Source organism: Danio rerio, chromosome 24, assembly GCF_049306965.1.
Source record: "Danio rerio strain Tuebingen ecotype United States chromosome 24, GRCz12tu, whole genome shotgun sequence".
Taxonomy (NCBI): domain Eukaryota; kingdom Metazoa; phylum Chordata; class Actinopteri; order Cypriniformes; family Danionidae; genus Danio; species Danio rerio.
The window spans coordinates 27,507,643-27,522,067 of record NC_133199.1 but is presented as its reverse complement, the minus strand read 5'-3'; the positions used below and the strand labels follow the sequence as shown (position 1 = coordinate 27,522,067).

Below are 14,425 nucleotides of genomic sequence, written 5' to 3'. Positions count from 1 at the left end.
AGTGGTTTTAGTTTATTTCGGTGCACAGAAAATGGAAACATTTGTGAAATTGTGGATGCTTTTTAAAATAAAAATAAAAGGTTTTATATTTATATATTTAGCTGAGAAAATGGTTTCAGTTTTAGTTATAAATTAGCCTTTAATTTGGTTCATAAACATATTTTTATTGCTATACAGTTGATATATTTTTGCTAACAATTATGCAATTTCCCATTATTAAAAAGGTTTATGTTTTGACAGATTTTAGTTTTTGAAAGGTTTAACTGTAATAACCCAGATTAGGGATGCAACGATTATAGATTTTAGTTGTTTGATTATTTCTGAGGAATAATCACGGCTTTATGGTTATCACGATTATTATGCATTCATTCATTTCAAAACCCTACTAGTTTAAAAAAATGTGAAATTTGAAAACTCTTCATATTTTAAAGCGATTTTTATTGTTACTTCGTAATAATACCGCACAAAATAATTATTAAAAAACAAACAAACAATAGTCCATTTCTCGTTGGACTTAAAAATAAGTGAAAAAAGGTTTTTGGCATTTAAACATAACTAATACTTTTACACTGAAAATAAATGACAGAACAATGAATAATTAAATAAATAAAAAAATGAGAATAAATAAACATATTTGTCTAATGTAAATCTAAGCTACATATTAGCTAAGTATTTCCCTTTTAAGAAGAACAAATGTAGTCCAAGGCAGCTGAACTGTCTGAAAGGCATTCTTTAAACTAGGTGTGCCTGAAACCGTGAGTGCGTAGCGCTGATAATGTCTCACCGGTGCTTGCTCTCATTATGCTGAGCGCCTCCATTGGAAATTAAAAGTTGCACATGCAAAGGACCGGCCCTTAGTTAATAGCCTCAGCCATAGTTAATCCAGTGTGCATGGGTTTTAGACTTGGGGTACAAGCTTGGAACTTTAAAGTATTTTATATTAGGAAGGGCCGATAATTCATTCATTTTCTTTTCAGCTTAGTCCCTTTATTAATGGGGGGTCACCACAGCGGAATGAACCGCCAACTTATCCAGCATAGGATTTTGCGCAGCGGAAGCCCTTCCAGCTGCAACCCATTTCTGGAAAACATCCATACACACTCATTCACACTCATACACTAATATCGCCTAATCAATTCACCTGTACCTCATGTCTTTGGACTGTGGGGGAAACCGGAGCACCTGGAGGAAACCCACTCGAACACAGGGAGAACATGCTAACTCCATACAGAAAAGCTAACTGACCCAGCCGAGACTCGAATCAGCAACCTGCTTGCTGTGAGGTGACAGCACTACCAACTGTGCCACTGCATTGGAATGGGCAATTAATCGTTCCAAATTCGACATTCAGAACCTATAGTCGATCAAAAATTTTCCAGGTCAATTTTTTCAATTACTCACCCCACCGCATTAGACCCTGCTCTGTTAAGGCTACTTTATAATTCTACAATGAGTGCACGGGTATGGTCCATCGCAACCTTTTTGTGGTTGCATATTATTAGTACATTACATGTGAGCGTATTTTTTGTACAAAACTTGAAAGTGAACTATGAGGGCAAAAATAAAAATAAAATTAAATAAATGTTCATTCATCATAATCCAGTTAAATTGTTAAATTAGTCGAGAATTCCATTTTAAGCCAATTCTCCCAGCCCTACTGCATTGCAAAATCGGTTAATCGTTGCATTCCTAACCCTGATTTGACAAACAGATTTTCTAGAACCGAGGGATGTATCCCAGCATGCAGATTTATATGGCAGTCATTTTGTGCATTTGCTGTGCTGTGACGAAAGTTAAACTTGTGGATGTTTTTGACTCCAGTATCATCTGATGTATATGTATTTCAGTGAAGTGTACACAGCGTGCTTTCTGTGGATGGCCTGCGTGTCTTCAGCACCGGCACAATCCTCTAAGGACCTGGCCTGACTCATCTGCGTGTGTGACAGGTAAGAAAAGATACCAAACAACTCACAGTAAGACAAGCAGAGAGCTGCCCTGCACAGCGCCCTATTTTTTTTTCCCCCTTTCTTTTTTGCGGCGACTAGATATTCATTTTCACACCTCACTTCTCCATATTTATGATTGCCCATGAGAACATTTTTTATTTATGTTGACTTCTTTCATAAACTGGACAGCGGTTTCTTTTTTTTTCTCTCTTTCTCCATGTGTGTCAAAACAATCTCTGATTTATAATTTATGTGATTTATGATCGCTATAAGCTATCAAGAAGTGTCAAAATAAAAGTTTTTTGGGAGCTCAAAGTAAAATCAAAGACATTTAGATGTTTTGAATTTACATATTCATTAGGCTGCGCAAGAGAGTGACTGATGTTTCATTTGAAACGATGCTTGGTTGTATTCAGACGGTGTTTTGTAAGGCTGCAAAGATTTTGAATATCCACATAAACGTGTATAAAAATCTGTTTTTGAGTGAGTTTTCGCCTTTAGGGGTTTCTACCTGAATCCTTAATGTGGTGTGTAGTTATGTTATGTTATATAATCTTTGCAGTCTATGCCAAGAGCAACGAGTGCCTAGAGAGAGTAAAAGAGATTTGAGTACATGTTCAGTTCTCTGTTTATCATGTCACCTGACCTGCACTTGGAGCATCTCTCACCTTCACTCCAAATGCTGTATGGACTTTATATACAGGATTTTGCTTCTGTGGGTGGACATTTTTTGTGTGTGTAAATGTCTTAAAGGCCTTGCGCTAATGTTAACACACCGTGGCACTTGACTGTCATTTTCTGACAGCGATACTGTAATGCATCACTGTGATCTTTTTGGGAGTAGAACCAATTTAAAGCACAACATTAAAGTAAAACATCCAACCGGTGCTGCTTTTTTTCATGTTTGCACATGATTGGTGATTTGTTAGCCGGTTTGTGCAGCTATTATCATAAAGTATGTCAAAATATTTGAACCGTGCCACTGACAAATGGAAGTCGCTGTAGTTTTTATGTAAAGCGCTGCTGGTTTTCCCTTACTGCGAGTTTCACCCTATGAGACCGAGTCAAATTGACTTTCATGTCTGCATTGATTGTAGATATTACACAATGCAAATATGCATCTAAACCTGGCTATTTGGCATAATTGAGGCTGTTTAACAGTGCGTTGTGTTGTGCAGAATTGCCCACCTTTCTGGATCCTTCCTACTGCATTTAATGCTAAAACATATTGGCAACTGACATTTGTGGACTCCATTAAAAGACTGACAATTACTTAAGGAAAAAAAAAAATCGGCGCTCGCCCGGATGTTTGCATTTGATTGTGCTGATAAGCTGCAAATGTGGGTGTTTTGAGTGCTTGGTTTGAATTACACGCAAAGTGCAGAGCTGTGTTTATTTCGGATAAAAATGAATTGATTAGTTGTGGTGAATTATGTTTCTTATCAATGTTTTTTTGCCAGATGATGTAGTTTAGATGACCATCAGACCTTGTATTTCTCCATAGTTCTTGTGTAATTAATCATTTGCTTCTTAATGTTCCTTTAACTGCCTTACCAAGAAAAACATTTTTGGATTGCATTTCTTAACTCCTAATGTCGCTAGTTAACACACTCAATGCATTCCACATCACATATTTTCTAAAATATCAATCTCTACCAAATGGTTGATATGTCAGTTTAATAAAAGAATACCGGAATTAATACATATATAAGAAAAATCTGAAAATATGAAGTGTAAGACCATTTTATTTAATAACATAATCAAAATAAAACAGTTTTGAATACTAATTCATCTTTACTTTTTTGAAGTATGGCAGAAAATATTTCTGATTCTCATTTAACACTTTTTCTTGTTGTTGTTGTTGTTGTTGTTTTTTTTTCCAATAAAACCAAAATCATGTGTAGTAGTGCAACAGGATTATGTTTGTTTGATTAATGTTTTTTTTTTTTTGTAAACCAACAATGCTTTGTAGTGTCAATCATTGTTTAAAACATTTTTTAAATGACATTAACAGTCTTTATCTAAAACGGTCAACATAAGCTCAACCATTTGGTAAAGCAGGCTGTTCACAGAACAAAAAGCAATATAAATGGAAAAACCTTTTCTGCTCAGTCAGGCCTTACCACCACAAATAAGTAATTTCAACTGATTTGGTTTATGTGATTAAGTTGAATCACAGATCTAAAAAGATGGTTATTTTAATTGAAAATTAGGTGTTTAGCTAAATTGCATAGATGAATGATTTAATAATATTAAAGTAAGAATTGTTTTAACACTGCATTTAATTTGCTTCATTAATGTTTAAATATTTATCCTGGAAAGCATAATGGAAATTATTTATTTATTGATATTTTTTTCCCATCTTAAGCATAAACCTAATTTTGCACATTTTTTATTTATAAAATAAGACCTAAAATATGTAATTTAGTTTCTCAAGGAAATGTATCTTAATATCAGAATGTTTTCATGATATAAAACAAGGTAATTCTACATGAGAAATATGTTTTCTTTATCGTTTTTGCTACACAATGTGTCTTTGTTGGCATTAGGCATGGGCCGATATAAGATTCTGATGGTATGATAACATTGGATAAAAATATTATGGTTTTACGGTATTGTGATCACTTCTCTAAAATATATTATATTTAAATGCTTGGATAAAAAAAAAAGAAAAAAAATTGAACAGTTTATATTTTTTGAAAAACATTTAAAATAGTTTGGGACAGTAAACATGTCAGACTAAATAATTAAATCAATCGTTGACTTCTGCTGTCTTCATTAGTTTCAAAAACACAGATACATCTTTTTAGATCTTTTCTGCTGGATATAAGGTTGTCCTAAAACTTAAAACAATATGTAAAAATGTAAAAATTTTGGCAGTTTTAAAACCTTGACTTTACCAAACCACAGTATACCTTGAAAATGGTTATAGTCCTATGCCTAGTTTGCATGCGGTCACAAATATTCTAGAATTAAATAAAAAATAGCATATTAAAGTACATAATTTTTATGTTAAATTTATTGATAACAATAAAGCAACCATTTATTGTTCTTTTTAAATTGTTAATATACCATTTTAATAAATGAGAAACTGAAAAGAGAAATGTCTGTTCGAATCTACTTAGAACTGAAGAAGATCATGTCGTGAGCTCTGAGTTAATAGACCTGAACTCATTCCAATTCTAGTCAAAATCCTCAGACTTATCTTGCGTTCTGAAGCTGCTCTTAGATGATCCAGTCCAAGGTCTTCAGAGATCGACTCATTAGTTTAGCCGAGCGCAGTCGGCTGCTTGGTCTACAGCTTTCAATCATGAAACTAGGGCAAATGTTGTGAATCATAACATCTGTCAATCACATTACTTTAATGAGTCAGATTTGTTGATGAAATATGCTTGTCACTTGGGGGGTTCTTCTGTAAGAGATTTTCTCAGGACAGACAAGACCTTTTTGGTGGACACAATCCGCGATCAGGCCTCATTGGGGCAATAATATCATGTTCTCCTGGACATCTCCTGACAGAGCAAATCATGAGCGTTTCACAGGAGATTTCATATTGGAGTAATTGTGAATTCTGGTATGATGTGAATGTCTGTTCTTCCATTAACAAGATTGATATTGATCTTGAGGTACATTTACACAACAGATATTTTCTGATAAAAACTGAAAATATGATTATGTGCTTTAGTCATTCATTTACATGACAACAACATTTTGGAGACCAGAAAATTTTTTGGATTTTTTAGGATGGAAAAAGTTACTGTTGTTGTCACTAAATCATAAATGTGATTTTGTAAGAACATTGATGTTGAGCTTTGTAAGCATGTGTGAGTACTTGATAACCAAAACAACATTAGGGATAGGTCTGCACAATATTGGAAAAATGTGGCATTGTGATATTTTGTTTTTCTGTGATTGATATATATATATATATATATATATATATATATATATATATATATATATATATATATATATATATATATATATATATATATATATTTTTTTTTTTTTTTTATTTATTTTTTTTTTATAATATATATATATCTAAAAATCAACATGGATTTGAAAAACCATATATGGACAGCACGGTGGCGAAAAGTTGGTAGCACGATTGCCTCGCAGCAAGAAGGTCGCTGGTTTGTGCCTCAGCTAGGTCAGTTGGCATTTCTGCGTGGAGATTGCATGTTCTCCCCAGACATGTGGTATATGTGAATTGGGAGAGCTAAATTGTCCATAGTGTATGTGTGTGAATGAGTGTGCATAAATGTTTCCCAGTAATGGGTTGCAGCTGGAAGGGCATCCGCTGTGTAAAGCATATGCTGGATAAGTTGGTGGTTCATTCCACTGTGGCGGCCCCAGATTAATAAAGGGACTAAGCTGAAAAGAAAATGAATGCATGTTCAAATATATGAACTATATTTTGATTTACAGTTGTTCATATTTGGCCATATATTAGATATCTTAATAGGAGCCCCAAAACAAACAGTTGTGAATACACCAAAGCAGACAATTAATCTTCAAAGTGCCAAAGCAGGCAATTGATTCTTAAATGAATAATAATTAGCCAAATTTTATAATCGTGACAGCCCTATAACTGAATGTACTCGAAGCTTCTAAAAAAAGGAAAATGTCTGTTCTCAGTGCAATGTTGCCATGTAAATTTACCATGTTACAGAGCAACCAAATCAAAATCCATTGTTTCTTTGTTAGTAATTTTTGTTGAAATTAAATTTTCCGTTGTAATCAATTACATGTTTTTTTTTGTTTTTTGTAACCCAATTCCCCGCGATTGCACCAAAACGTGCATGGTTCTGATTTATGACAAAGTAGCTGAAGCAAGGAATTGTAGTCTGCACCGCATTGTTTTCATATGATTGAACCCGTGTGCCATTGAAGCCTTACGTCATTCGTGGCATTGTGGTATATTCTCACTAGTACCTCTAAATGAATGTCAACTTGTTTTACTTCTGCTGCAGCCGATCGATACTTCATTAGGCTGAATTGTCTTGTGTCCATGCAACCTTGAAGCTGTGGCTTAATTACCTCCAGTATTATGCAGGGGGCTCTGGATGCGAGGCAGGCTCAGCTGTGTCCCCCTCCAACAAAGCCCCTCGGCTTCCTAAAGGTTGGGCTTGGGGTGGAGGCATGGGGGGGGGAGGGAGATGGGGAGGAGGTGGAGATATGAGCTATAGATGCAGCGAAGCTCAGGGGGCTGCCATTCTTTCAAGTCGCCTGGCCGTTTTATTCATTCCAAATGGACGATTGAAATGAGGGGAGATGAACATTCGGAAATGTCACCAAGCTTACGGTTTGATGGTCTGGCTGTGTGTATTGTGCAGAGTGCAAATCTAATTCCCCGTCTGTCCACCGAAAGGTTCGGGCTTTGCAGAAGGCAAAGAGGAGAAAAGCGGAGAGAGAGTGAAGGGAAAAAAAAAAACATGGAGAAAGCAAAAGGAAAGCATTGATAAATTTGATTTCCACGCACATGCTAGATGCAGTTAGGCAAATTTGGATAATTTAGAATTAATGGCTATCAATGTATCATTCATCTGTAGGCAGAAAAGCTAGTGTAGGAGGGGGGAGTGGGGAGTGCAGTCAAATGGCAATCATGACAAATGACATCCCCTGTCTGAGAGCCACTTCTCCTCACTGGGCTGATTTGTCATCTCCACTTTTGACATTTTTCATCCTAGTATCAAATCACAATGACAGTCTGATATTTTCTAATTCTCTGTAGCCAGGAGCGCACCAAAATAATGCCTTATATATTCCTTTGCTGCTCTTGGCTGGAGAAAACTCAGTATCAAGAGCTTTTCTTTAAGTGGAACATGCATGTTATACAAGCAAAATGTTCAAGAACCACATCCGAGCTGGTGTTTTTTGTTGTTTATGTAGACACAAAAAGCAATTAGTTGGATTGGATGATCCGTGTAACCATTGTGAATTTGAAAAGTATTATCATTTGTTATGAAAAATGTTAAAAAATATATATTTATTCATTTATTCATTCATTTTTTTGTCGGCTTAGTCACTTTATTAATCTGGGGTCGCCACAGCGGAGTGAACCGCCAACTTATCCAGCTAGTTTTTACGCAGCGGATGCCCATCCGCAACCCATCTCTGGGGGGAAAAAAAAAGAAAAAAAAAAAAAAATATATATATATATATATATATATATATATACATATGAAGATACGGATTTCACATATATATATATTTTTTTTATTGTTGTGGGTTGGTTACTATTACAGTCACCCGCAATCTAGCTACTGCAGATTGCTGGAGAACTACAACTCAGACACCAAATGGACTACAATTCACAGCATGCACTGCACACACACACCAGCTCCTAATCTTGTCTGAGTTCAAACACTCACAGCTGAAGCTGCTCAAGGACTCATTACACAGACTGTTTATACATCACATTTGCTCACAGTGTTGTTTGTTTGTTTGTTGTGTTAGTTAAAACAAACTTGTAATTTTACGTAGCATTTTTATTTTCTTGTCTAGCCTTGTTCTTGGATTCTTTTGTTTGTTATCTACTCCTAGCCTTGTTCCTAGTTTATCTTATCTTGCTTCGGTTTTGACCATATGCCTGTTCCCTGACGATGACTTCTGGATTATCTGTATGAACTTCTTTGAAAGCCTCCTTTAGCTACAGTAACACTGTGACATCTTAATGACTTTTTTTAATTACTGTATGTTTTGGGATGACAAACTTTGATAAGCTGTGATTACAATCACTCTCCAAACTTTAGAATTTAGTATTATTTTTTATGTTTCAAAAAAGTAATGAATAATATTAATAATCATTAGTTATTGTTATTATTAGTGTATTGCAATGTTTTGCTTTTATTGAAATTCACCTATGATGGTTTATAGGTATTGTTGATACTAAAGCGTTTGCTTAATACTAAGTTATAAATATCATGGAGGTATTAAACTAAGCTTTCTGAAAGTCTTAAAACGAAGACACATTGTCTTAATACATTTCTATAGAGTGTGTGTGTGTGTCTGTGTGGTAAGATTAATCTGCTGTGCCTGCTGTGTCTATAGCACATCTATCTATGGCACGATCAGAGCCAGAACTGTAGGGCTCATTTGAGTAACATGAAATCTTTATGAGTCCTGCTCAGCGAGGGGAGATAAACATTGGCCAGAATTAGTGTCATCGCCCAGTTAAAGCAGAGCTCCTAAAGTCTCACATTATCTGCCATGTCTCTCTGGGGTGGTGGCAGGCCTTCCAGGAAAGCAGATGGCAACTAATTCTTTTTTTCCTGCAGGTCTCTTTCATTACATCTCATCTAACTGGTGTAATTATGCAGCAAGAGGGTTTTGCTGCTTATTGTTTTATGTAATAAATGTCAAGTATGCATGGCTTCACATGATTCGTTAGAGGCTCCACCAGTGCCGGCCACTGCCTGATTCCTGGCATTAATGACAACCGCAATTATTTCAAATCTCTACATGGGCTAAAGACTGTATTCCACTCTGACAAGAGCTGTTCATTTCTCCTTTCTTTAGATGCACTAATTGACTGACTAGAAATCAGAATCTGATGTTCTTTGCTTTAATTGATATGTTTAGACAATCATATGGAGTTTTATTTTTAAAAGACAGAAAAAAAAGCAGAAATTATGCTAATTTTATCTGTGATGACCCCTATCTAAAGCTAGAGCAAACGTCCATTCTTAATGTACTATACATGGGCATTATTCATTAAACTTATGGATCTGTTGGTTTTATTTTATATGGATTCTGGATAATTTGAAAAGCTCACCAGCAGAAGCTCAATGTTCCTAATATTGAAGGAAAGTTTTGAATACTGGTGGGGCGTTTTATTTAAAACATCTGTAAAGGAAACCCATTTACTTCAGAAAAGTTTAGATGGTATTTTCTTTTTAGATTTTATCTTTGTATAATACATATTAAACACCTGCGCACTGTAGCAAAGCCCCTTTCAATGAACGTCCTTTCACTTTGTGACCATATTTCATCCAAAGTCAAGGTCCTACTGTATCTAAATGAATAGGGGAATCCTGAAATCTCAGAAAACTGCTTGATGCTTTTGCAATTCCCGTTATTGTTGTTACCTTGGATCCCAAGGTATCCATAATCCTGGACCAGGCCGTATTTCGAGCTGATGCTGTGGTCGTCATGGAGTGCATGAGACTGATTCCTGAAAGACCACTATGACAAATGAGTACCCGCATTGATCACATGGGCTAGTCTGACCTCCCGCCGGTGCTCTACTCAGACCTGCAGCTTGTCCACGATGGACGTCCAGCTTCATCAGCCTCCAACGCCTAGATTGCAGCTCCACACAGGAGGTTTAGTCAGAAGAATAATGGTCGTGCCCAACAGAGCCTAGTTCCTCACAAGTTTTTTTTTTCTTCACTTTGTCAATTAGTAAAGTTTTTTTTGCCCTTGCCACTGGCTTGCTTGGATTAGGACTTTTGGAGGTGCGCTTGGGTGGATTTACTCTACAGTGTTTGAACTTTCAGCAGCGAAATTTAAACCACACTGAACTAAACTAAACCAAACTTCAACTCTGAAATCTGGACTTTACCAGAAGTAAATCTGGACTTTACTCTTCCGCTGCTTTGACACAATCTATATTGTAAAAAGCGCTATAAAAATAAACATGAATTGAGAACTGAATTGAACTTGAGCCCTAATTACATTTAAAACAAATTGTTTCCAGTTTACTGCACATGTGCAAGGACTGGAATGACAACAATCTCCTTTATGGCTATTTCAATGGTAACAAGAGGACGTGGTTACAAACACTGAAAGAACAGAGACAAAACCTGAGCAAAGACCGGTGGATGACTCTGGAAGGGCACAATATGTGATAGGATGCACCGGGATGTCTTTTCTCCTGTCAATATTAACACAGGCACACAACAGTTACAAAAACAGAGGTTTTTGTAATAAACAAATGAATCTGTACAGCAGACTCCTTACTCACAGAACCGTGTGGCTATGAAGAAAATTGGCTATTTTTGATTTGCCATAATGAGCATTGCACTTGGGTGTCACGGTGATGCAGTGGGTAGCACAATTACCTCACAGCAAGAAGGTCGCTGGTTAGAGTCAGTTTGGTCGCTTGGTCAGTTGACATTTCTGTGTGGAGTTTGCATGTTCTCCCTGTGTTTGCATGGGTTTCCTCTGGGTGCTCCAGTTTCCCCACAGTCCAAAGACATAGGTGAATTGAATAAGCTAAATTGGCCATAGTGTGTGTGTGAATGCAGGAGTGTATGGGTGTTTCCCAATGTTAGGTTGCAGATGGAGGGGCATGCGCTGTGTAAAACATATGCTGGATAAGCTGCCGTTTCATTCAGCTGTGGCGACCCCTGAATAATACAGGAACTAAGCCGAAAAGAAAATGAATGACTGAGCATTGCACTTTTACCCATTCATAGTAATGCTGGAAAACTGTCTTTGTATAGTTATTGTCTGCGTACGAAATTGCCTACTACTCAGTAGGTACTGAATTTACAGTATGTTCTATACAGTATGAATGTGAGTAGTATGAAGGGAATTTGGACATACTACATCAGCCATTTTGTCATGATCGCGTGACCTACCCACGTCAGTTGTGTCGCTTCACTCCCATTTATGAATTCTCTTGCGGTACATCATGGGATAACAAAGCTTGCATCGCATGTACACACTTCAAAATCTCGCTGGAAGTAGTAGGTCATCCAGGAAAATCTTTTTATACTATTTTTCAAATTCTATGAATTCGGACAAACTACTCGGCTCCCATACTGTTTTTAGCATACCTAATAGTATGGCAGTATTGGACGCAGCCATATTTGAATATAGCTGCTTTGTTTAAAGCACTAACGATGGAAATGCTGTAATTCCTTCAGTTTTATAAATGCCACTTACAGACAGTGAGTGAATTTGCATTTTTATTCAGCCTGTCTACAGTTTTTAATGCGCATGCATTTTCATGCAAATTTTACAGTTTGTCAAATTATTATTTTTTGTCAAATATTTTGAAATAATAATCGAATAAATTTTTTATGTAAAAAAAAGGTTATCGAAATAGATTTTGCTTATAAACAAAATCTGCCCTTAAAATCGTCCATGACAGACCAAGATTGGTGCATCACTACTTTTTTCCTTCTCTCCATCTATCTACAGTAAGAGCTAGCAGTATGGAGGTTGACAGGAGCACTGGCTTTCTGGTGCAGGAACACAGTCCCATGGTAAATCAGGTTTCTCTGTGGATCGGCCTTCATGTAATGAAAGCTTCATGTGAGGGAGCCCGGGCCCCGAGCGCCCTCTCCCTCGCTCATTCTGCCATAATCTCTTCCTCTCCCACTCAGGTCATGTCCATGAGTTGGAGTGGATAACCCAAAGCGCCCAAACCGGCCCGCTAACACTCAAATCCATGTTTAAAGATGCTGTCAGGTTTAAGACGGATAGGAAGAAGCATGGAGAAGTTGCTACCAGGTAATTTCAGGGCAAGAAACATTGCTTGAAATCACCTGCAATGATGCGATGGGAAGGAAAATCTGAATTGTGTGTATGCTATTGCTGTTCAAAAGTTTAAAGAGGCTTATTCTCACCAAGTCTGCTTTAATTTGATTGCAAATACAGTAGAAACTGCAATATTGTGACACTTTATGACACACTGTTTCAGAAATCAACAGTTTTTTCTGCTTAATTTGGGTGGAAATAATTTTTTTCCATTGTTTCTGTGATAGAAATAGAAAGTGTATTTATATGAATTGTCTTGAAAGTCTTTTGCAACATGTTTTGTCTTTGCTGCCACCTGTCTTTTACTCAATTTCAAGCATACAAATTAATTATAGAATCTTTCAGATTTTGCACTATATCAGTAATGAAAAATGTTTCCTTAGAAATATGATGAAACTGTTTTTCTGCAGTGTTTTTGGAAAAGGTCATATATTGTTTTGTTATCGTTTTTTAATAGAAACTGTAGTATTTTATTTTAATTTCTTTACAAATCAAATGTTTTACTGTCCCATTTAATCAGTTATTGCATGTGAATATAGAGTAGAGCTTGAGTTTCTTTCAAAAGTAAATTAATACTACATAAAAAGAGACAAAGCATGCAATTCCATTCAGTAGAAATTGTTTGTCGTCTTCATTTGTCCTTTTGTTGTCTGTAAGTAACCATTAGATTAGCTTTCGCAATATTACGCTGCTTCCTAAAGCAAGCAAATTTTCTCCGCTAAACTTTTTTTCCCCCCCTCTGCATTCACAACTACAAAAAGTACAACCAAGAAATGAGAACAGCCTGACGGGGAACACAAATAAAAAGCAGGAAGCAGGGGAAGGAAATATCTATGGCAATTCATTTCGGAGCAGAACAGTTTTGTGTTGCGCAGACGGCAGCCATTGCACTTGTTTTTCATATTACTTTTCTCATCCTGGAGGAGACGTGATTGATTTTTCCTGGATGTGTGATGACTTTTCAGTTGGAAAGTTGAGATAGCATCAAACTCGTGCCCAGAACCTCCCAGGCTAATCCGTTTGAAATTCGCCTTGATTGTTTCTGAACTGCTATTTCCAAATTTCTTCCCGCTTCTCTCCACGCGCCTTTGCAATTCTTAAACCGACAGAGTCTTTTGGAAAATGTTGATTTGACTGACTGAATGGACAGACAGGGGAGCGGGACAGTGGTCACCCTCACCTTGGGGGTCTCCAGGAACTATATATTCAGAGGCCTCCACTAATATTGCCTTTCTTGGTATATACAAGCAAAAGAGGCTGTGAAAATGTTTTTATTGTTTAACCTTCTCCCTTTGTATTTAAAATATTAGCAAAACCGTATTATTACTCTTCATTTTCCTTCAGCTATTTCAGAGGAAGCCACAGCAGAATGAACCACCAACTATTCCAGCATATGTTTTACGCAGCATATTCTCCTCTAGCTGCAACCCAGTACTGGCAAACAACCATACACACTAATTTACAAACACACTCGTACACTATTTCCAATTTAGTTTATTAAATTCTCCTATACTGCCTATGGAGGAAACCAAAGCACCCGGAGGAAACACACGGGAATACAGGGAGAAACATGTGCAAACTTCACACAGAAATGCTAACTGACCGAGCCGGGATTCCAACCAGCGACCTTCTTGCAATGGTGTGACAGTGTTAACCACTGAGCCACCATGCTGCCCCTTAATGCTTTTATTGAGAATAATTGCAACCACGGTTTCATCAGTTTTCTTAAATATATAGCAGTGTGTCACAATTATTGGCACCCCTGTGAACTCACACGCCAAAACGTTTTTGAAGTAAGTTCTCTAATTTTTCTAATTTCTAATTTCTAATTTTTAGTACACTTGGTTGACTAGAAAAAGGACAGTTTCATAGGAGTATAATTATAATGATAACAATAACAGTGCATTTAATATAGCGCCTTTTAAAACTTTCTCAAAGCACTTTCAAAAAGATTACATATAAAAAAAAAGAATGAAAATATTCAA

At 36.5% G+C, this 14,425-nt stretch overlaps 1 long non-coding RNA gene across 9 annotated transcripts in view; it reads left to right on the top strand.

The window, feature by feature from the left end:
• LOC137489241 (uncharacterized) overlaps positions 1–14,425 on the top strand; it is a 315,493-nt gene that overhangs the window by 40,798 nt on the left and 260,270 nt on the right. For all 9 annotated transcript variants that reach the window (XR_012399381.1, XR_012399384.1, XR_011008635.2 and 6 more), the window contains exon 2: positions 1,848–1,946. This is a non-coding gene — a long non-coding RNA (uncharacterized lncRNA). The remainder of the gene's footprint in view (positions 1–1,847; positions 1,947–14,425) is intronic.